This window comes from Rhinoderma darwinii, chromosome 2 (genome assembly GCF_050947455.1).
Source record: "Rhinoderma darwinii isolate aRhiDar2 chromosome 2, aRhiDar2.hap1, whole genome shotgun sequence".
In the NCBI taxonomy this organism is placed as follows: Eukaryota; Metazoa; Chordata; class Amphibia; order Anura; family Rhinodermatidae; genus Rhinoderma; species Rhinoderma darwinii.
The window spans coordinates 36,758,037-36,781,342 of record NC_134688.1 but is presented as its reverse complement, the minus strand read 5'-3'; positions in this window follow the sequence as shown (position 1 = coordinate 36,781,342).

Below are 23,306 nucleotides of genomic sequence, written 5' to 3'. Positions count from 1 at the left end.
AGTCACTCACTTCTCCTGTAGCGGAATCCCCAATCCCCGGCCAAGGAATTTTGAGGCATATTTTGACCTGCCTGCACATTTTGCCGTGTTTTTCGGCTGAGGCCATTGAGGAACGCGGCCGTAAAAAGCTTTTTCTGCCTCCCAGCCTGATTCCGACGCGGTTTCCACGTCAAAATCAGCACCAAAAAACTATGTGTGAATTGGGTCTTAGGGTGATGTTAGATGCGGCAGATTCACTGCAATTTTTACCTGCGGATTTGCGCAGGTAAAGTCTGCAGCGGATTACAGTACAAGGCAAGTAGATGAGATTTTACAAAATTCATCTGCATGCTGCAGACATTTTAAACGGCAGATTTTCAAATCTTTGATATGTCGTTAAATTAATACCTTGGGTTGTGCTTTCCATAAAATAATCATTTTTGGGGTGTCAAAGAGGTTTACCAGTCCACAAAAATTGATGGCCTATCCTCAGGATAAGGCCCTATTCACACGACAGCGTTTCCCGGCCGTGTGATGGCCATTCAAAAAACGTCCGTCACACGACCGCAGTAGCAACAATAGACCCCAAATGGGGCTATTCACACGACCGATTTTTTGACGGCCTGGAAACCGGGCCGTCAAAAAGTAGGACATACCCTGTTTTTGGCCGCTCTCCCGGCCCCCATAGATGTCTATGGGGTCGGGTAATACACGGCCATCATTTGAATGAGTTCCAAGTGACGGCCGTATCTTCCATCGCACGCTCTCTCTCCTCACAGTGTGAAGTGCATGTGAGGAAGAGGAGGGTATTTTGTTGCTCCCTGTAGGAGCGGAATCCCCAATCCCCAGCAACAGCTTCGGCAATACTGTGGCCAGGAATTGGGGATTCCGCTCCAGGAGAAGTCCCTGACTTCACTGTCCATATATGGACCGTGACGTCAAGGACTTCTGAAGTAGAATCCCCACCGCTGTGGCTGGGGATTCCGATCCAACAGAAGTCCCTCACTTCACTGTCCATATATGGACAGTGAAGTGAGGGACTTCTCCTGGAGCCGTCCCCTACAGGAAGGTAGGGGAGGTGGCATCTATGGGGGGTGACTATATACAAGGGGGATATGTAGCACTAACAAACAGGGGGGCTGTGTGGCATTACTTACATGGGGGCTCTGTGGCATTACCTACAGAGGGGCAGTGTGGCACTACCTACAGAGGGGCAGTGTGGCATTACCTACAGAGGGGCAGTGTGGCATTGCTTACAGAGTGGCAGTGTTGCATTACCTACAGGGTTCTGTGTGGCATTACCTACAGGGAGCTGTGTGGCATTACCTAAAGGGGGCTGTGTGACATTACCTACACGGGGGCTGTGTGGCACTACCTACAGGGGAGGCTGTGTGGCACTACCTACAGGGGGGCTGTGTGGCACTACTTACAAAGGGGGCTGTGTGGCACTACCTACAAGGGGGGCTGTGTGGCACTAACTACAGCGAGACTGTGGCAGTATCTACAGAGGGCAGTGTGCGGCATTATCTACAGAGGGAAGTGTGTGGCAAAAAAATTACAAATGAAATTCATCCGATTTTAAAACGGACAGGGAAAAAACGGGTCAAAATCGGCCATTGAAAGCGGAAACACGGCCTGGAACGGATGCAAAACAGATTCAAAACGGCCAGGAAAAATGGCCGTTTTTATCGGCTGACACTAAGACCCTGTCGTGTGAATAGAGCCTTAGATATCAATATCTGATTGGTGGTGGCTCGTCTCCCCGCCTGTCAGCTGTTTTGAAGGGGCCGCGATGCTCGTACCATCCTCGCTTCCCCTTCATTTCCTTTACTGCTCACACTGTGAATCGCGGACACACTTGTAGCGGCGGTTCACAGTATTACAGTACAAACTTCAATGGTAGAAGGCTGTAATACTGTGAACCACCGCTACAAGTGTGTAAATATGTTCCATAACCACCAGAGGGCAGTATAGTGAATATACTACTCCATGAACGGGAATCTAATTTTTTTAAAGTTGTTTAGACATTAAATAGGCCAGAAAAGTAACTTTATTATATAAACATTGTTTCCATTGACCCTCGTTTTCCTGTTGGCTGTGTGCAGCCAGCCAATGTATACAGTGTATGTTGTCATTCTGGTTGTCATTGGTAGCAACTAGGGCTGGGTGATTTTGCCAAAAAATAGAATCTCGATTTTTTTTTTCAACACTATGGACGATTTTCGAGTTGAATCTCAAATTTCAGATTTTTGATAAATAAACTGGAAAAAAAAAAACATAAATACCAAGATAGGGTATTTATGGTACATTGCTAGTAAACAATGTAGAGTATATATGGCGTGGTGCATATGAGCAGCAGGAGAACAGTGAGACCTGAGGTAAAATACACATAAGGTCCCATTCACATAAATTTTTTCCTACGGTTAGCGTCTACGCCTGGAAAGATCCAGACATACACGATTAAGGCCCTTTTTCACTGGGCAATTATCGGGCAGACAAGCGTTCATATAACGCTCGTTGCCGATAATTGCCCTGTGTAAACCGGGCAGTGATCAGCAGATGAACGAGTTTTAAAAAACTGTAATATTATCGTTGTTGGCAGCACATCTGCCTGACATGATAACAATGTATGGGGAGCGATCGGAGTAACTACCGCTCGTCCCCATCCATAGCTCATTGTGACTGGAGCAAACAAACGCTGATCAACAAGCTGTCTTGTTGAACACCACTCGTTGCACCGGCCAAAATTGGCTTGTGTAATAGGCCCTTTAACGTGTCCTTATGTTACAATTAGCCTGGCGTAAATTATAATACATTTGTTGGGCCGCAGTGGTCACGCTCTTTCCCAAAGGTCTTGCCCCTTTCTACAAAAGTGTCGTGGGTGGCGCAAAAAGGGCACGTCACAATTCAGACAGCAAATTGTGACTTTTGGGTCCTTTTGTGACTTTTCTGGTGTAGAAAGATTGATAAATTACCCCCAAAGTCTGCATGTGATTTATGACTGCTCTTTAGACATAACTTCTGTGGCAAGTCTTAGGCTTCGTTCACATCTGCATCTGGGCTCCGTTCCGTCTACGACTACAGTATTCATCTCGTCAAAATGACGGAACCAGGGGCGTAGCTAAAGGCTCATGGGCCTCGATGCAAAGGTTCTTCTTCGGCCCCCCCCCCCCCAAAACTTCAGCTGCATCGCTGGGTCTCCTAAGTGATCCAACAAAGCAGCACTAGCAGCCGGGGGCGTCACTAAGGACTTAAAACATCAGGGGGAATAGCCCCAATACATATGTGCCCCGCCCCCAAAGAAAAATGTGTGTGTGTATGAATATGTGCATATATATATATATATATATATATATATATATATATATACACTGGCGTAGCTATAGGGGTCGCAGCGGTCGCAATTGCGACCGGGCCCCGAAAGCCAGGGGGGCCCACAGCCCCCCGCACCACATCAATAAAAAGTTACAATAGTAACTCGGGCCGCGGGCCCCTGTTACTATAGTAACAGACTGTACTTACCTTCCTGGTTCCGGATCGCAGCGGAGGTCCTGACGTCAAGCGCTGTGCGCAGCGCATGACGTCACAGCGCTATGCGCCGCGCACAGCATTGAGAGGACAGAACTTCCGCCGCGGCCGAAGAGGAAGGTAAGATTAGCTCTGACTGGCGGGGTCCGACTCCCGGGACCCGCCAATCAGCTGTTTTGAAGGGGCCGCAGCACTCGTACGAGAGCTGCTCCCCTTCACTCCGGTCACACTGTGAATCGGTGTCGGCGATTCACAGTGTGAGCGAGTAGTGAAATGAAGGGGAAGCAGCTCTCGTACGAGTGCTGCGGCCCCTTCAAAACAGCTGATTTGCGGGTCCCGGGAAACACATCAGCTATTGATGGCCTATCCTGTGGATATGCCATCAATGTTTAGGGACTGCAGAACCCCTAAGCCTACGATGTAGCAGGCTTAGGGGACCCATGAGACAGGATCACAGATTGTGTGATCCTGTCTGCTGGGCAATGTATCTAAGCCAATCACATGGTAGACTTAGATACATGGCCCATGTGTGATCATGTCTGATGGGCCCTGTATCTAAGCCAATCACATGGTAGGCTTAGATACATGGCCCATGTGTGATCCTGTCTGATGGGCCCTGTATCTAAGCCAATCACATGGTAGACTTAGATACATGGCCCATGTGTGATCCTGTCTGATGGGCCCTGTATATAAGCCTACCACACTGTAGGTTTAGATACAGGGCCCCAGCACACAGTAATCTTATACTGTATAAGATTACTGTCTGCTGGACCCTGTATCTAAGCCTACCTTGTGGTAGGCTTAGATACAGGGTCCCACAGATAGTATCACACATGGGCCCTGTATCTAAGCCTAACACATGTGTTACTAATCGTTTTTTTTGTGTGTTTTCTTACAGGTTCGGTCGTTGGACTACGTCGGGTTCCAGGACTACTTCGATGACGGCTTTTTTTTATTATCAATAAAATGGTTAATGAGAGTTGTGTGGGGTTTTTTTATTTCAATAAAATATTTTTTCTATGTCTTTGTGCTTTTTTTTAAACTATATTACTACCGCTGTAGTAATGGCCACCGGCTGATTGACAGCATCCATTGCTAAGGCGGGGCTTAGCGTTAGCAGGTGCAGAGGCTAACACTAACCCCTGTTATTACCCCGGTACCCACCGCCACCAGGGGTGCTGGGAAGAGCCGGGTACCGTCCAGTACTTGACCATCTGTAGAGATGGTCGGCCACTGGGGTGGCCGCAGGCTGGTATTATCAGGAGGGGAAAGGCCAAAAACAGTGGCCCTTCCCACCCTGGTAATGCTAGGCTGCTGCTGCTTTATTGTATCTGGCTGGTTATGAAAAATGGGGGGGACCCCACATCATTTAAAAAAAAATATATATAAAATAATTGGAAAGAACGATGTCGGGTCCCCCCCCAATTTTCATAACCAGCCAGATACAACACAGCAGCAGCAGGCAGCATTACCAGGGTGGTAGGTGCCACTGTTTTTGGCCTTCCCCAGCCTAATACTACCAGCCTGCGGCCGCCCCGGTGCCTGCCCGTCACTACAGATGGTCGGGTACTGGTTTGTACCCGGCTCTTACCAGTACCCCTGGTGGCGGTGGGTACCGGGGTAATAATGGGGGTTAGTGTTGGCCTCTGCACCTGCTAACATTAAGCCCCGCCTTAGTAATGGAGGTTGTCAATTAGCCAGCGGCCATTACTAAGGCGGTGATAATAAAGTTTAAAAAGATACAAGCACATAGAAAAAATATTTTATTGAAATTAAAAAACACACACAACCCCCATTAACCATTTTATTGAGAATAAAAAACCGCTGTCATTGAAGTCCTCGTATCCGAAGTCCAACAACAGAACCTGTAAAAAAACACAAACACACAAAAATAATCAGTAACACATAAAGAAGCAAAATTATTATTCTTACATTTCCTGGGTCCAGCGCTGGAGCCGCAATGTCAGCGAGCTGGGCCTGTATCTAATCCTATCATGTCTGATACGGTCTGCTGGGCCCTATATCTAATCCTATCATGTGTGATACTGTCTGCTGGGCCACTGTATCTAATCCTATCATGTGTGATACTGTCTGCTGAGCTGTGTATCTAATCCAATCATGTGTGATACTGTCTGCTGAGCCCTATATCTAATCCTATCATGTGTGATACTGTCTGCTGGGCCCTATATCTAATCCAATCATGTGTGATACTGTCTGCTGAGCCACTGTATCTAATCCAATCATGTGTGATAGTGTCTGCTGAGCCCTATATCTAATCCTATCATGTGTGATACTATTTGCTGGACCCTATATCTAAACCTATCATGTGTGATACTGTCTGCTGGGCCCTATATCTAATCCTATCATGTGTGATACTGTCTGCTGAGCTGTGTATCTAATCCTATCATGTGTGATACTGCCTGCTGGGCCACTGCATCTAATTCAATCATGTGTGATACTGCCTTCTGAGCCACTGTATCTAATCCTATCATGTGTGATACTGTCTGCTGAGCCACTGTATCTAATCCTATTATGTGTGATACTATTTGCTGGGCACTATATCTAATCCTATCATGTGTGATACTGTCTGCTCAGCCACTGTATCTAATCCTATCATGTGTGATACTGTCTGCTGAGCCACTGTATCTAATCCTATCATGTGTGATACTGTCTGCTGAGCTGTGTATCTAATCCTTTCATGTGTGATACTGTCTGCTGAGCTGTGTATCTAATCCTGTCATGTGTGATACTGTCTGCTGAGCCAATGTATCTAATCCTATCGATAGTTGATAGGGTCGTAGTGCTATAGATATGCTATGCTGTCTCCTATACACACATTTTTTTTTTGGGTGGACACATATGTATTGGGGCTATTTCCCCTGACATTTTAAGTCCTTAGTGACGCCCCTGGCTGCTAGTGCTGCGTTGTTGGGTCACTTAGGAGACCCAGCAATGCAGCTGAAAGCTGGGGACCGTCGGCCATGATAAGTTTGCGGGGGGGGGGAGGCCCAAAAAGAACTTTTGCATCGGGGCCCATGAGCCTTTAGCTACGCCCCTGTATATATATATATATATATATATATATATATATATATATATGAGACAGCATACCTATAGCACTACGACCCTAAAGCTATGGATAATATTAGATACAGTGGCCTAGCAGACAGTAGCACACGTTATAGGCTTAGATACAGTGGCTCAACAGACAGTATCACACATGATAGGATTAGATACAGTGGCTCAGCAGACAGTACCGCACATGATTGGATTAGATATAGGGCCCAGCTCCAGGGGCGTAACTAGGAAAGACTGGGCCCCATAGCAAACTTTTGACTGGGGCCCCCCTCCACTGGGTGTCACACAACCCCCCCCCTTGTAGATAGTGCCTTTTTTACAGCCCCCCCTGTAGATAACGCCATACAGCCCCCCCTGTAGATAACACCATACAGCCCCCCCTGTAGACTGTATGGCGTTATCTACAGGGGGGGACTGTGTGGCGTTATCTACAGGGGGGACTGTGTGGCGTTATCTACAGGGGGGACTGTGTGGCGTTATCTACAGGGGGGACTGTGTGGCGTTATCTACAGGGGGCACTGTGTGGCGTTATCTACAGGGGGCACTGTGTGGCGTTATCTACAGGGGGCACTGTGTGGCGTTATCTACAGGGGGGACTGTGTGGCGTTATCTACAGGGGGGACTGTGTGGCGTTATCTACAGGGGGGACTGTGTGGCGTTATCTACAGGGGGGACTGTGTGGCGTTATCTACAGGGGGGACTGTGTGGCGTTATCTACAGGGGGGACTGTGTGGCGTTATCTACAGGGGGGACTGTGTGGCGTTATCTACAGGGGGGACAGTGTGGCGTTATCTACAGGGGGCACTGTGTGGCGTTATCTACAGGGGGGACTGTGTGGCGTTATCTACAGGGGGGACTGTGTGGCATTATCTACAGGGGGGACTGTGTGACGTAATCTACAGGGGGGACTTTGTGGCGTTATCTACAGGGGGGACTGTGTGGCGTTATCTACAGGGGGGACTGTGGCGTTATCTACAGGGGGCACTGTGTGGCGTTATCTACAGGGGGCACTGTGTGGCGTTATCTACAGGGGGGACTGTGTGGCGTTATCTACAGGGGGGACTGTGTGGCGTTATCTACAGGGGGGACTGTGTGGCGTTATCTACAGGGGGGCTGTGTGGCGTTATCTACAGGGGGGGCTGTGTGGCGTTATCTACAGGGGGGGGCTGTGTGGCGTTATCTACAGGGGGGGGCTGTGTGGCGTTATCTACAGGGGGGGCTGTGTGGCGTTATCTACAGGGGGACTGTATGGCGTTATCTACAGGGGGACTGTATGGCGTTATCTACAGAGGGGGCTGTATGGCGCTAACGCCATACAGCCCCCACTGTAGAGAACGCCATACAGCGCCCCCTGTAGAGAACGCCATACAGCCCCCCCTGTAGGGAACGCCATACAGCGCCCACCCTGTAGGGAACGCCATACAGCGCCCCCCCTGTAGGGAACGCCATACAGCGCCCCCCCCTGCACGGAACGCCATATAGCGCCACCCCCCCCTGCAGGGTACGCCATACGGCGCCCCCCCCTGCAGGGAACGCCATACAGCGCCCCCCCCTGCAGGGAACGCCATACAGCGCCCCCCCCCTGCAGGGAACGCCATGCAGCGCCCCCCCCTGCAGGGAACGCCATACAGCGCCCCCCCTGCAAGAAACGCCATACAGCGCCTCCCCCCTGCAGGGAACGCCATACAGCGCCCCCCCCTGCAGGGAACGCCATACAGCGCCCCCCCCCCCGTAGGGAACGCCATACAGCCCCCCCCCCCCCCAAAAAAAAAATTCGACCTGTAGTGTGTCCTACAAATAACATGCATCTCCTATCCACAGGATAGGGGATACATGTGTGATCGCTGGCATTGATAGGGAGAACGGGGGACTGAAAGTCCCCTGAAGTTCTCCATGACTTACCTCTGACTTCCGGCGTCTGTGTCGGCAGCTCAATAAAAATGAAAGGAGCGCTGGTCACACATGCGCACAAGCGCAACCGGCGCTCCATTCATTTCTACGGAGCTGCCGACACAGACCCCGGAAGTCCGAGGTTTGTGATGGAGAACTTCAGGGGACTTTCAGTCCTCCGTTCTCCCTATCGCTGCCAGCGATCACACATGTATCCCCTATCCTGTGGATAGGGGATACATGTCTTTTGTTTAATGGCAGAGCGGGGAGATACCTCCCTGCTCTGCCATAGTGTTCAGGGGCGTCCCGCTGTAGCAACCATAGCGGCTGCTAGCGGAGCCTGCGGCCATGGTGGGGGCCCGTGCCGGCGGGCGACACGGGCCCCCTCATGCCGCGGGCCCCATAGCAGTCGCTACGGCTGCTCCGGCGGTAGTTACGCCACTGCCCAGCTCGCTGATATTGCAGCTCCAGCGCTGGACCCAGGAAAGGTAAGAATAGTAATTATTTTCCTTTTTGACGTGATACTAATTATTTTTGTGTGTTTGTTTTTTTACAAGTTCGGTTGTTGGACTACTTCAGATTCGAGGACTACTTAGATAACTGCGTTTTTTTTTATTCTCAATAAAATGGATAACGAGTGTTGTGTGGAATTTTTATTTCAATAAAATATTTTATCTATGTCTTTGTATTTGTTTAAACTTTATAACTACCACCTTAGTAATAGATGCTGGCTGATTCACAACGCCCATTACTAAGGGGGGGACTTAATGTTAGACTTGAAGAGGTTAACACTAATCCCCATTATTACCCTGGTACCCAGCGCCACCAGGAAGAGCCGGGTACGATCTAGTACCCGACCATCTGTAGTGACAGAGGGGCACTGGGGTGGCTGGAGTCTGGTATTATTAGGCTGGGAAAGGCCAAAAACCTTCCCACCCTGGTAATGCTAGGCTGCTTCTGCTATGTTGTATCTGGCTGGTTATAAAAAAGAAAATTTCATAACCAGCCAGATACAACACAGCAGCGGCAGGCTAGCATTACAAGGGTGGGAAGGGCCACTGTTTTTGGCCTTTCCCAGCCTAATAATACCAGCCTGCGGTCACCCCAGTGCCCTACCATCAGTACAGATGGTCGGGTACTGGATCGTGGTACCCTGGTGGCGGTGGGTACCGGGGTAATAATGGGGGTTAGTGTTAGCCTTTTCACTGGCTAACACTAAGCCCCGCCTTAGTAATGGACGCTGTCAACCTGTCAGCGGCCATTAGTAAGTTGGCAGCGTTAAAGTTAAAAAAAAATACAGACATAGAAAAAATAGATTTATTGAAATAAAACACCCCCACACAACCCTCATTAACCATTTTATTGAGAAAAAAAAAAACAGTCATCGAAGTAGTCAACGAATCCGATGTAGTCCAACGACCGAACCTGTAAAAAAACACTAAAAAAACATTAGTAAGGGCCTGTACACATCACCGCTGCCCTTCCGTTGATGGGTTCCGTCGGGTTAACCCCTCAACAGAAAGGCAAACTGAAACCTCCGCTCCAGTTTCCCTCACCATTGATCTCATGTGCATGTGTGATACTGTTTGTTGGACCCTGTATCTAAGCCTAATTTAGGCTTAGATACAGGGTCTAGCAGACCGTATTCTTATGCAGTATAAGCTGGGGCCCTGTATCTAAGCCTAACACACGGTGGGCTTTAAAGTTTGTCCAGTCCCTAAACATTGATGGCCTATCTTCAGTATAGGCCATCAATAGCTGATGGGTTGGGGTCAGACACCCGTGGCCCCCCGCTAATCAGCTGTTTTGGAGGGGTTGCAGCCGCTCGTACGAGTGCTGCTTCACCTTCATTTCCCTCACTTGCTCACACTGTGAATCGCTAACACGTCCATGTCGGCGATTCAGTGTGAGAAAGTGATCCGAATGAAGGGGAAGTAGCACTTGTACGAGCGGCTGCAACCCCTCCAAAACAGCTGATTGGCGGGGGGCCACCGGTGTCTGACCCCAACCCATCAGCAAGACACTAAAATGAAACTTACCTCCTCTTCGGCCGCAGGTCCTCACTCCATCAAGTGTCGGGATGCTGTGAGCAGCGCATAGCATCGTGACGTTATGTACTGCGCACAGCGCTGTGACGTCAGAACCTCTGATGCGCTCCAGGAAGAGGAGGAGTAAGTACTGTCAGTTACTATAGTAACAGGGGTCCTTGTAGTTTATTACATAGGCCTCAGTTACTATAGTAACTTTATTGATGTGGTGCGGAGGGATGCGGGCCCCCCTGGCTTCTGGGCCCGGTCGCAATTTGCCACCGCTGCGACCCCTATAGCTACGCCACTGGACGGAACCCTTGCACAAGGGAGACAAACTGAAACCATTGGCACCGGATCTGTCATCATTAAAATCAATGGTGATGGAAACGGAAACCTATGGTTTCAGTTTGTGTCAGTCAGGGCTCCGTTCCGACGGAAAGCTCAGACGGAACGTCGGAACGGAGCCCTGAAGAAGATGTGAACACAGCCTTAGATTTATTGCCAGCAGTACTACACAGAACTAGTAAACAACCCCCCCCCCCCTCCTGCATTGTATATTACCAGCACTGAGGCTCCTTCACTGACACTGCTCTGTGCTACCGTGTTATCATAACTGAAGATAAAGAAAACCACTTAAAGGGAAGGTGTCATGAATTTTTTTTTATTATTATATTGCTTTTAATAAAATATAAACAAAAATTGTATTTAATAGTGTTGTTACTTTTACTTCTCTATGGGGGCTGCCATTTTTTTTTTCATCTCCGTATGTGTCGATTAACGACACATACAGAGATGGAATACGGCACATACAACCCCATAGAGAATGTGAACGGGAGCCGTTCCATTCTCAGATGCGTACGCCGTCTGCTCCCACACAGACCAAAACGAAGCTCGTTCGCAGAGCGAAATCCGGCGCCATTTTCATGTGGACCGGAAGCCGCTGCCTGACAGTAAGATGACGACTTCCAGCCGCGGCTTCCGGCCATATGTTGAGGCACAAGGAATAGGAGTGTAGACCAGCAGAGGCGGCAGGTAATTTATGTTCGTGTATGTGATGTGTGTATTATGTTTGTGTGATACTGTCTTCTGAGCCCTGTATCTAATCCTCTTACACTGTGCAGTCGCTCAGAAAATGGCGAGACACAGTGTAGGAGGTTTGAAGATTCAAACCCTTCCTTCTCCTGGCACTAGCCAGAAGAAGGGAGGGGGGATTGTGTGAGGACACTAGAGGAGACTGTGTCCACCCCAAATTTGCAGCATAAGTCAATGAGGTTGCTTTACCACAGTGACCAAGCTGCAATTTTGGGAACTGCTCCCTCTAGTGCCCAGCACATGGAAATGTTATAAATTAGAATCTAATTTATAATATTTCCTGACTTGTGAAAAAATTTTTAAAATTACAACAATGTGTAATCACTCAAATACTAATTGTTTAACTGAAAAAAATAAAAATTAAATTCTAGCGACACATTCCCTTTAAGAAGTTATAGGGTAGCAATGCAGCAGGAACTGAATGGTTAAGAAGCTGCGGGACTCCATATAAAACAATCTCTGGAGTCACAGTATTAGGCCCCATTTACGGACACATTCGTTTCTATTGGCCATGGACACCTTTCCATAGCGCTACGGATGGGTGTCCGTGCCGTAGAACTGTGCCGGGAATTATGGAGCATGTCCTATTTTTCATATTTTACATGCCATGCTCCTATACTTTGTATGGGAGCATGGTCCAAAAATGCGGGCAGCCATCAGCGGTCTGCCGTGCCCGCTATCGCGGGCTGTGATTACGGGCACGGCCATGTGCATGGGGCCTTACACACAGAGTTAGCAAACCCGAGTCCTCTCACTCCTGCTCCTGTTCATTGTCGGCATTCATTAAACTAGATGCGCTGTGCAGCCTGTCTGCTTGTTAATAAGCTTTTTGTTCCTGTCCTGCAATGGGGGTGGGGCCTGTAACAATTCATTTGATTAATCGCCCAGTCCTAGTAGCAACATGTACATATGTATGCATATAAATAAAAGAGGCAATTATATACTAGTATATAATTTTTGTAACATTTCTTTTATATACAGTATGTCTCTGGATTTACTTATGACAACTAGAATGAAAACGTCTATTATTTACTTGGCTGAACAGCATTCATAGAGCGGGAAAACAATAATAGTAATAATAATAATAATAATAATAATAATAATTACATAAGAAGTGAGAATTTTAATTCTAAGATGACTTCTTTTACTATTTTCTGTCAAAATAACTTTCATTGCAGTCAATGTGGGAATTTATTAACGGCCTTACGCCACTTTAGTGGCATTAAAATACTTGGAAATAATGTCGCTAGCCATGTTTTACAATAATTTGTGACTTTTTGTCGTTTTACGCTTCTCTTGCCACTTTTCAAAAGTGTCGAGAAAAGTGGGCAGGGGATAACAGGAGGTGCAGGGTCTCCTGCGCACCAACAGACTTACTATAATTTACTCCAGAAATTGTCGTAAATTATCATAACAGGCGAAGATTTGATTTTCTGGCGCACACACACTGGTAGAGATGCGCCAAATTTATTAAGACGCATGCCCCATTGAATACATTTGGTGCATTTTACTCCAGCACTGTTCAGTTCAATAATTCATAAATAACTTATTATAGAAGATTGTCATACCTAGAAGTGCCACCAGAGGGCTGTGTAGTATGTGACTATAATCCATTATGAATTAAAGCCTTGAGTTTATAGAAGATTGAAATACATACTATGTCCACCAGGGGGCTTTACTATACATGATTATATTCAATCACTAAATAGTTTCCCACCATAGATATTAATATCATATCCACCGAATTTGCTATAAATGTCTTATAATTTGGGGGTCACATCTTTTGGACCTCTACCTATTGAGAGATTGGGGGTCCCTTGACCGTGATTTACCAGGTGAGGCCGCCTGATTGAACTGAACAGGGCTGCAATACCAGACAAAGGACATGGCTGTAGAGACGTTGTTTTTTGGGAAAATGTTTTTATTTATTATCTCATACAATACAATCTAATTGTAGCATGCAAAATAGTTTTCCTCCAGGTGGAATTAAAGGGTTATTCCCAAGTTGAGTCAAATAATCTTTTTTTAGACATTCTAAGCTGGAATTAAATAATAAAACATTCCCTAACTACCTTTTTTTTACACTTGATAACTCAGCTAGTGCTGGTTATCTTTTCTAAAAAGGGGCGTGAGCGGCTCGATGTCAATCAAGCCGCTCTGCAGTGTGCACGGTCCTGACGTTGCTAGCTAATGTAGTTCTAGCAGCATCGGGAGAAGAATGTTCGGCTCAACCAGGCATGGTAAGACTGGTTGAGACGAACACACCGTGAATTGCAACAACACGCAACCCTTCTATGCAACACTCTATTCACCGCATTTTGGAAAGCCACTTCTCCCCCTCTAGCTAAGCTGAATCCCCCCCCCCCCCCCCATGTAATATCTTTAGTCGCCGCACCGGTCCTGCATCAGCACCCGGCGAACAGCAGAAAAGATTTTAAAAAAACAACTCACCTAAGACGTTCCTACGAAGATCTGAACGGTCCCGTCACTTTTCTTCTTACTGCTACTTGGCGCCGCTAGCATTCACAGTAAGAATTTGTTGTGCGCAGATGATGTAATCATATCATACTCACGTGATTATGTCATCTGCGCCCACCGCTTTGTTATTCTGAATGGGAGCAGAAGAAAAGTGACGGGACCATTCAGAACTTCGTGGGAACGTCTTATGTGAGGTTTTTTTTTTCTTTTCATTGGAGCGAAGTCACCGAACCTGGGAGCATGGACAACGGAATAACTACTATATGGGGTCATGTATGTATGTATGTATGTATATATGTATGTATGTATGTATGTATGTATGCATGTATATATGTATGTATGTATGTATGTATGTATGTTTGCATGTATGTATGTTTTTATGTATGTATGTATGTATGTATTTATCCATGTATGTATGTATGTATGTTTGCATGCATGTATGTATGTTTGCATTAATTTGCATGAATGTTTTTATGTATGTATGTATGTATGTATGTTTGCATGTATGTATGTATGTTTGCATGCATGTATGTATGTATCCATGTATGTATGTATGTATGTATGTGCATGTATGTATGTATGTATATATGCATGTGCATGTATGTATGTATGTATGTTTGTATGTATGTCTGTTTGTATATATGTATGTATGGCCATGTATGATACTGTCTGCTGGGGCTGTATCTAAATCAACTTTGTGGTAGGCTTCTATACATGGTATAACAGTCAGTATCACACATGGGCCTGAATCTAAGCCTACGACATGTTTTATTCACTTTTTTTGTGTTTTTTTTTTACAGGTTTGGTGGTTGGACTACGTCGGTTTCGAGGTACTTTGATGACGGCTCTTTTTTTTCTACAATAAAATGGTTAATGAGGGTTGTGTTGGAGGTGCTTTATTTCAATAAAATATTTTTATCTATATCTTTGTCTTTTCTTTTAAACTTTTATTACTACCACTTTAGTAATGGCCGCTATCTGATTGACAACGTCCATTACTAAGGCGGGGCTTAGTGTTAGCCGGTGCAGACGCTAATACCAACCCCCATTATTACCTTGATACCCACCACCACCAGGGGTGCTGGGAAGAGCCAGGTACGATCCAGTACCCGACCATCTGTTGTGATGGTTGGGCACTGGGGCGGCCGCAGGCTGGTATTATGAGAATGGAAAGGGCCAAAAACAGTGGCCCTTCCCACCTTGGTAATGCTAGGCTGCTGCTGCTGTGTTGTATCTGGCTGGTTATGAAAAATGGGGGGGACCCACATCATTTTTTTTTATTATTTATTACATTTTTGGGAAATATTTTTTTAAAAAGACGTGGGGTTCCACCCAATTTATCATAACCAGCCACATACAACACAGCAGCAGCAACCTAGCATTACAAGGGTGGGAAATGCCACTGTTTTTTTCTATTCCCAGTCTAAGAATACCAGCCTGCTGCCGCCCCAGTTCCCGACCATCGCTACTGTCACGGACGCTGGGTTTGTGGACCCACTAGGCCGCTCCGCCGTAGCGGGGAGGCAGCTGACCAGGTCACAGTCTATGTGAAAGTAAGATGGCAGACAGTAATGCTTAGGTACCTGAAATAGTCCGGACGGTGGCTGTGGCTTCAGCACGGATGGAGGCAGGTGCGGAGAGTGGCGCCAGACGTGGCGGGCAGTATCCGATGAGCAGATGGCACTTGACGTGGCAGAAGACACTTGACGTGGCAGATGGCACTTGATGTGGCAGATGTCACTTGACGTGGCAGATGGCACCTGAACACGGGTAGGCACAGGAACAAAGCGGAATACAGGAACGGTAACAGGGCACGGGTAACAGCTGGAACGGGAGACACTAAGGGACCATTTGCGAGACAGACAGGGAAAAACGAACAACGCTCAGGCAAGGATCAGAAGGGCTGGGGCATTCTTATAGAGCAGGGAATCACGTGGGTTAATGATCATAGTTTTCATGTGCACGCGCTGGCCCTTTAAGAGCTGGTGCGAGCGTGCGCAGGCACCCTACGGGACCCGGCCGGACGGAGCGGAAGTGAGCGCTGGCATCTCCTAGGAGGGAGACGGAGGCCAGCGCTCACAGATCCATGGCTGCGGGCGTCGGGAGGTGAGTGAACCCGACGGCCCGCGGCCATGGGCGCTACAGTATCCCCCCCTCTTACACCCCCTCCTCTTGGGGCCAGAGTGAGAGAGGAACTTTTTAATAAGAGCAGGAGCACTGAGGTTCTCTTCTGGCTCCCAGGACCTCTCCTCAGGACCAAACCCTCTCCAGTCCACCAGATAGAAAGTCCTTCCTCCTACCCTCTTGCGGTCCAGGATCTCCTTTACCTCGAATACATCAGAAGGACCGCTGGAAGCAACTGTGGAACTAGAGGTCTTGCTGTAGCGGTTCAGGACCACTGGTTTCAGGAGGGACACATGGAAGGAGTTAGGGATTCTGAGGGTAGGAGGCAGCCGCAGCTTATAGGAAACAGGGTTAATTTTTTGCAGGATCTCGAAGGGACCAAGGAACCTGGGAGCAAACTTGTATGAAGGCACCCTCAAGCGAATGTTTCGAGAGGACAGCCAGACTTTAGTCCCAGGAAGATACTGAGGCGGCTCTCTTCTTTTGGTATCTGCCTTACGCTTCATGCGATCTACCGCCTGCAAAATAGAGGACCGGGTCTGTTGCCATTTTTGCAGGAAGTCCCCATATGCAGAGTCAGCAGTGGGTACCTGAGATGAAGTCGACACTGGAAGAGGAACTCTGGGATGTTGACTGTACACGATGTGAAACGGAGTGGAGGTGGTGGACTCACTTGTGTGGTTATTATATGAAAACTCCGCCCATGTTAGAAGCTGTACCCAGTTATCGTGCTGTGAAGAGATGAAGTGGCGGAGGTAATTTTCCATGATCTGGTTGATCCTCTCAACTTGCCCATTGGACTGGGGGTGATAGGCAGAGGAAAAGTCCAAACTCACATCCAGGAGTTTACAGAGGGCTCTCCAGAACTTGGAGGTAAACTGAACCCCCCGGTCGGACACAATGTGAAGAGGCAAGCCATGCAAGTGGAAGATGTGCTGAATGAAGAAGCTTGCCAGTCAAGGAGCAGAGGGTAGGCCGGTTAGCGGGATAAAATGTGCCATCTTAGAGAACCGGTCCACCACCACCCAGATGGTGTTGCATCCTGCTGAGAGAGAAAGGTCCGTGACGAAGTCCATAGCGATGTGCTGCCAGGGGGCACTGGGTACAGGCAGGGGTTGAAGCAGGCCGGCAGGCTTGCTGTGAGCCACCTTGTTAGTGGCACACACCGTGCAAGCAGAGACAAAGTCCAGAACATCCTTCGGTAGCGTGGGCCACCAGAAGTGACGAGCGACCAGGTCTTGGGTTTTACGGACACCAGCGTGCCCAGCCAGTTTAGAACTGTGTCCCCAGCGGAGAATTCTTTTTCTGTCAGCCAACCGAACAAAAGTTCTCCCTGGAGGGATATTTCTAAGCTGCAGAGGATTGGCGGTGACAACGCAGGATGGGTCTATGATCGTCTGAAGGGACTCCACCGTGTCTTCCGTTTCGAATGATCTGGACAGGGCATCGGCCCTCACGTTCTTGTCCGCGGGACGCTAGTGGAGCAGAAATTGGAAACGGGTGAAGAACAGTGACCACCTGGCTTGACGAGGATTCAGTCTTTGAGCGGACTGAAGGTAAGTGAGATTCTTGTGGTCGGTGAAGATCAGGATGGGGTGAGCAGCGCCCTCCAGAAGATGTCTCCACTCCTCCAGGGCCAATTGGATAGCCAGTAGCTCCCGATCTCCAATGGAATAATTGCGCTCAGCAGAGGAAAACAGTCTTGAGTAGTAGCCACACACTACTGCCTTTCCTTTGGAGCTCCTCTGAAACAGAAGTGCGCCTGCACCAACAGAGGAAGCGTCCACTTCCAGTGAGAACTGCCGAGATATGTCAGGGTGATGGAGGATCGAAGCTGAAGTGAAGGCTTTCTTGAGGCTAATGAATGCGGACTCTGCCTCCGGAGTCCACACCTTGGCGTTCACACCCTTCTTGGTAAGGGTAGAGATGGGGGCCGTCAGAGAAGAAAAGTTCGGAATAAACTGCCGGTAGAAATTGGCGAAGCCCAGGAACCACTGTATGGCCCTTAGGCCTTGAGGACGTGGCCATTCCAGGACAGACTTTAACTTCTCAGGGTCCATCTTAAGGCCTTGATCCGAGATGACATAGCCCAGGAAGGGCAGAGACCTCTTTTCAAATGTGCATTTCTCTAACTTGGCATACAAGCGATTCTCTCTTAGTCGCAGAAGAACTTGACGAACGTGCCTCCGATGGGTCATCAGATCTGGGGAGAAGATTAGAATATCATCGAGATAAACTACAACACACGTATAGAGGAGATCTCGGAAGATGTCCTTAACGAACTCCTGAAATACTGCGGGAGCGTTACACAGTCCGAAGGGCATCACTCGGTATTCGTAGTGCCCATCGCGGGTGTTAAATGCCGTCTTCTATTCGTCACCCCGGCGAATCCGTATTAGATTATAGGCCCCCCGCAGATCTAGCTTGGAAAAAATTTTGGCTCCTCGTATGTGATCAAACAGCTCGGAAATGAGTGGCAACGGGTATTTGTTCTTGACTGTGATCTGATTAAGACCACGGTAGTCAATGCAGGGTCGGAGAGATCCATCTTTCTTTTTAACGAAGAAGAATCCTGCCCCGGCCAGGGAGGAAGATTTTCGAATAAAACCCCTCTCCAAGTTCTCCTTGATATAGGCTGACATTGATAACGTCTCTGGCAAGGAGAGAGGATATACTCGTCCACGGGGAAGAGAAGCATTGGGAACCAGTTCAATGGGACAGTCATAACTCCGATGTGGAGGCAACGTCTCAGCCTCTCGTTTGCAGAAGACATCCACAAAACTGGCATACTGAGAAGGTAGATCGGAGAGTGACTGAGGCAGAGGGGGCACAACAGGACGGACTTGTGACAGGCAATGGCTATGGCATCTGGAGCCCCATTGAAGAACCACTCCAGAACTCCAGTCGAGTGTCGGGGCGTGTAGACGGAGCCATGGCAGACCCAGCAGGATAGGATTGATAGCCTTGGGTAGTACCAGGAAGGAGATCTGTTCTGAGTGAAGAGCTCCGACCCGTAATGTCACCGGCTCAGTGATGAGCATGATTGGATCAGGCAGCGGTAGACCATTCACAGAGGCAACTGCCAGGGGTCTCTCCAGACGGACTGTGGGTAGTTGAAACCGATCCACTAGATCCTGGTGGATAAAATTAGTAGCCGCTCCAGAGTCAAGATAGGCGGAGGAAGGATGTGATGCCTGTCCGGTGACGATGGCCACAGGTATCGATAATTTGGAAGAGGTTTTAACGTTTGGAGACGTTCCACCTAGAGTTGCCTCTCCGACCAACCCTAGGTACTGGAGTTTCCCGGTTTCTGTGGGCATTGACGCACAAAATTACCCTTGAGGCCGCAATACATGCAAAGTCCAGAGGAGCGTCTGCGCTGCTTCTCCTGTTCAGATAACCGGACTCTGTCTACCTGCATGGGTTCCTCAGGTAGCGCACTAGGAGTGGACAATTGTGGTCTCTGGGCAGGGGGTGCTGGTCTGTGGGCCCGGCTCTCCTGACGAACCTCTTGAGAGCGCTCCCGGATTCTCATATCAACCCGGGTGGCTAACAGGATGAGGGCATCCAAGGTAGAAGGAAGGTCGCGGGCTGCTAGTTCGTCCTTGATGTGAGAGGACAGTCCCTGCCAGAAGGTCGCCACCAGTGCCTCATTGTTCCATGCCAGCTCGGCTGCTAGGGTACGGAAGGAGATCGCATACTCCCCTACTGTGGAGCCTTCTTGCTTGAGGGTCAACAGAGTGGCTGCGGCAGAGGATGTTCGACCCGGCTCCTCGAACGCGGCACGAAAGGACTGCAGGAACAAGGCTAGGTCAGCGGATACAGGTCCTTGTTGCTCCAAGATTGGGTTCGCCCATGCGAGGGCCTTGCCAGCGAGGAGGGAGATAATGAACGCTACTTTAGCCTCCTCGGAGGGGAAGAGATGAGGCCGTAGCCTAAAATGCACCGTGCATTGATTAAGAAATCCTCTGCATGCTCTGGGATCACCGTCGTAGCGAGGAGGAAGAGGCAGAGGAACTGAGGATCCGGAACAAACAGGGGGAGCAACAGGCAGTGGCACGGCAACAGCTTCTGGAGGAAGAACCGGGGGTGGAACAGCGAGTAGATCCAGGCGGACCAGAATAGAATTCACCGCCTCAAGGAGTTGATCCGGACGAGTGCGTAGGTCATGCATCTCTGTCTGAATCTTCTGTACTGGGGTCTTGGGCTGGCCAGCGGGTTCCATGGCCTGAGCGTACTGTCACGGACGCTGGGTTTGTGGACCCACTAGGCCGCTCCGCCGTAGCGGGGAGGCAGCTGACCAGGTCACAGTCTATGTGAAAGTAAGATGGCAGACAGTAATGCTTAGGTACCTGAAATAGTCCGGACGGTGGCTGTGGCTTCAGCACGGATGGAGGCAGGTGCGGAGAGTGGCGCTAGACGTGGCGGGCAGTATCCGATGAGCAGATGGCACTTGACGTGGCAGATGGCACTTGATGTGGCAGATGTCACTGGACGTGGCAGATGGTACTTGACGTGGCAGATGGCACTTGACGTGGCAGATGGCACTTGACGTGGCAGATGGCACCTGAACACGGGTAGGCACAGTAACAAAGCGGAATACAGGAACGGTAACAGGGCACGGGTAACAGCTGGAACGGGAGACACTAAGGGACCATTTGCGAGACAGACAGGGAAAAACTAACAACGCTCAGGCAAGGATCAGAAGGGCTGGGGCATTCTTATAGAGCAGGGAATCACGTGGGTTGATGATCATAGTTTTCATGTGCGCGCTGGCCCTTTAAGAGCGGGCGCGAACGTGCGCGCGCACCCTACGGGACCCGGCCAGACGGAGCGGAAGTGAGCGCTGGCATCTCCTAGGAGGGAGACGGAGGCCAGCGCTCACAGATCCATGGCTGCGGGCGTCGGGAGGTGAGTGAACCCGACGGCCCGCGGCCATGGGCGCTACAGCTACAGATGGTTGGGTACTGGATCATACTCATCTCTTCACAACAACTCTGTTGGCGGTGAGTACCGGGATAATAATGGTGGTTAGTCTTAGCTAACACTAAGTACTGCCTTAGTAATGGACGTTGTCAATCAGTCAGCGTCCATTACTAAAGTGGTAGGAATAAAACTTTCAAGGAAAATACACAGAATATAAAAACTAAATTTTATTGAAATAAAGCACCCCCAACACAAGAAGAAAGCGCTGTCATCTAATTAGTCCTTGAATCCAACGTAGTCCGACAACCGAACTTGTAAAAAATGGGGCAGCTATGTTGGGCATTATATTGTATGGGGGGTATACATACCCCATATTAGCCTTATGTAATGGGGCACATCAGACATTAATCTTATATAGTATAAGATTTGTGTCTGCTGTGCACCTGTATCTAAGCCTAACTTTTTGTTGGCTTAGATACTTGATATAACAGACAGTGTCACCCATGTATGTGTCACCCTGTATGTAAGGCTACCCCATGTGTTATAAATTTTGTATTTGTGTGTGCTTGTGTTTTTAGAACGTTTTGGTTGCTTGACTAAGTCGGATTCGAGGACTACTTTAGTAACGTTATTTTTTTTTCTAAAGGGAAAGTGTAGTGACCAAATAATTATTTTTAAAAAAACTGAGATTTGATACAAATATTTTTAAAGTTTTGCTGTATTCTGAAAAAAAACTTTTTTTAAAGGGACAGCACAAGGAATCATTTCACAAAAGAATGATTCAGGCCTAATTTATATATTTTAATCAGGTTACGCTGGACCTATTGTACTACGTAGTATATTCGGTGGACTACTACAATGATCTACAATTTTTGTTTAAATAAAATGGTTAGCAAGGATTCTGTGGTGGATTATTTATTTCAATAATTTTTTTTTTGAATATCTGTTTTTTTTTATACTTTATTAGCGCATGCATAATGACAGTTGTCTTTTTGACGACGTCCATTAGGCTAGCAGTAAACAGCCATTACCCCAGTATTAACCTCCACTACGGTTATCTGGAAGAGCCTGGTACGATCCAGTGATGGTGGATCACTGGGGCGGCCGCAGGCTGGTGTTACTAGCCTGGGAATGGACAAAACCAGTGGCCCTTCCCATCCCTGTATTGCCAGGCTGCTGCTGCTGTGTTGTATCTGGCTGGTTATTAAAAATGTGGGGGACCCCACGTCTATTGTTAAATTTGTTAATTTAAAAATAAAAAATAAGCGACGTGGGGGTCCCCCCCATTTTCATAACCAGCCAGATACAACACAGCAGCAGTAGCCTAGCATTACAAGGGTGGGAAGGTCCATTGTTTTTGGCCCTTCCCAGCCTCATACTACCAGCCTGTGGCTGCCCCAGTGCCCAACCATCACAGCAGATGGTCGGGTACTTGATCGTACCTGGCTCTTCCCGGCACCCCTGGTGGTGGTGGGTACCGGGGTAATAATGGGTGGATAGTGCTAGCCTCTGCACCGGCTAACACTAAGCCCCACCTTAATAATGGACGCTGTCAACCGGCCAACTGCCATTATCTAGGCACTAATAAAGTTTTTTTTTAAAACACAAATAATTTTTTTTTATTGAAATAAGAAATCTGTAATGACGGGGGTGGGGAGACAGACAAGTGAGCCCTAATCTACCCGCCACTCAGTCCCTGCCTACTTGCAATGACCCGCCCTAGGCGACGGGGTACAACTGGGCGACGGTCCCTACGCTCAATAAGTGCACGACAGACAAACAGACAAGGGTACACAGAGCTAGGGGGAGAAAGGGGCAGTTGCCCACGGCAACACCGTGAGCAACAAGAGAAGTGAACAAGCCGAGTCAAACCAGGAGAGTACGAGGTGCCAAACGCAGAGCAGGAGAGTAGTGAAAAAGCCGAGTCAAACCAGGAGTGAACGAGGTACCAAACGCAGAGCAGGAGAGTAGTCAGAAAGCCGGGGTCAATATGAAGCAAGGACAAAGTACAAGACGCTGCAGCAGGGCCAGGAAACCAAACGAGAAGAATCACAAGCAAAGGAGGAACAGGAAAGGCAGGTATAAATAGACAGAGGGCGGGAGCTAGCTCCGTCTGGCCAGGCTGTGATAGGTTCTCCCACTCCTAAGCCTGCCACCCTGAGTGGTGGAAGATGGAGTCAG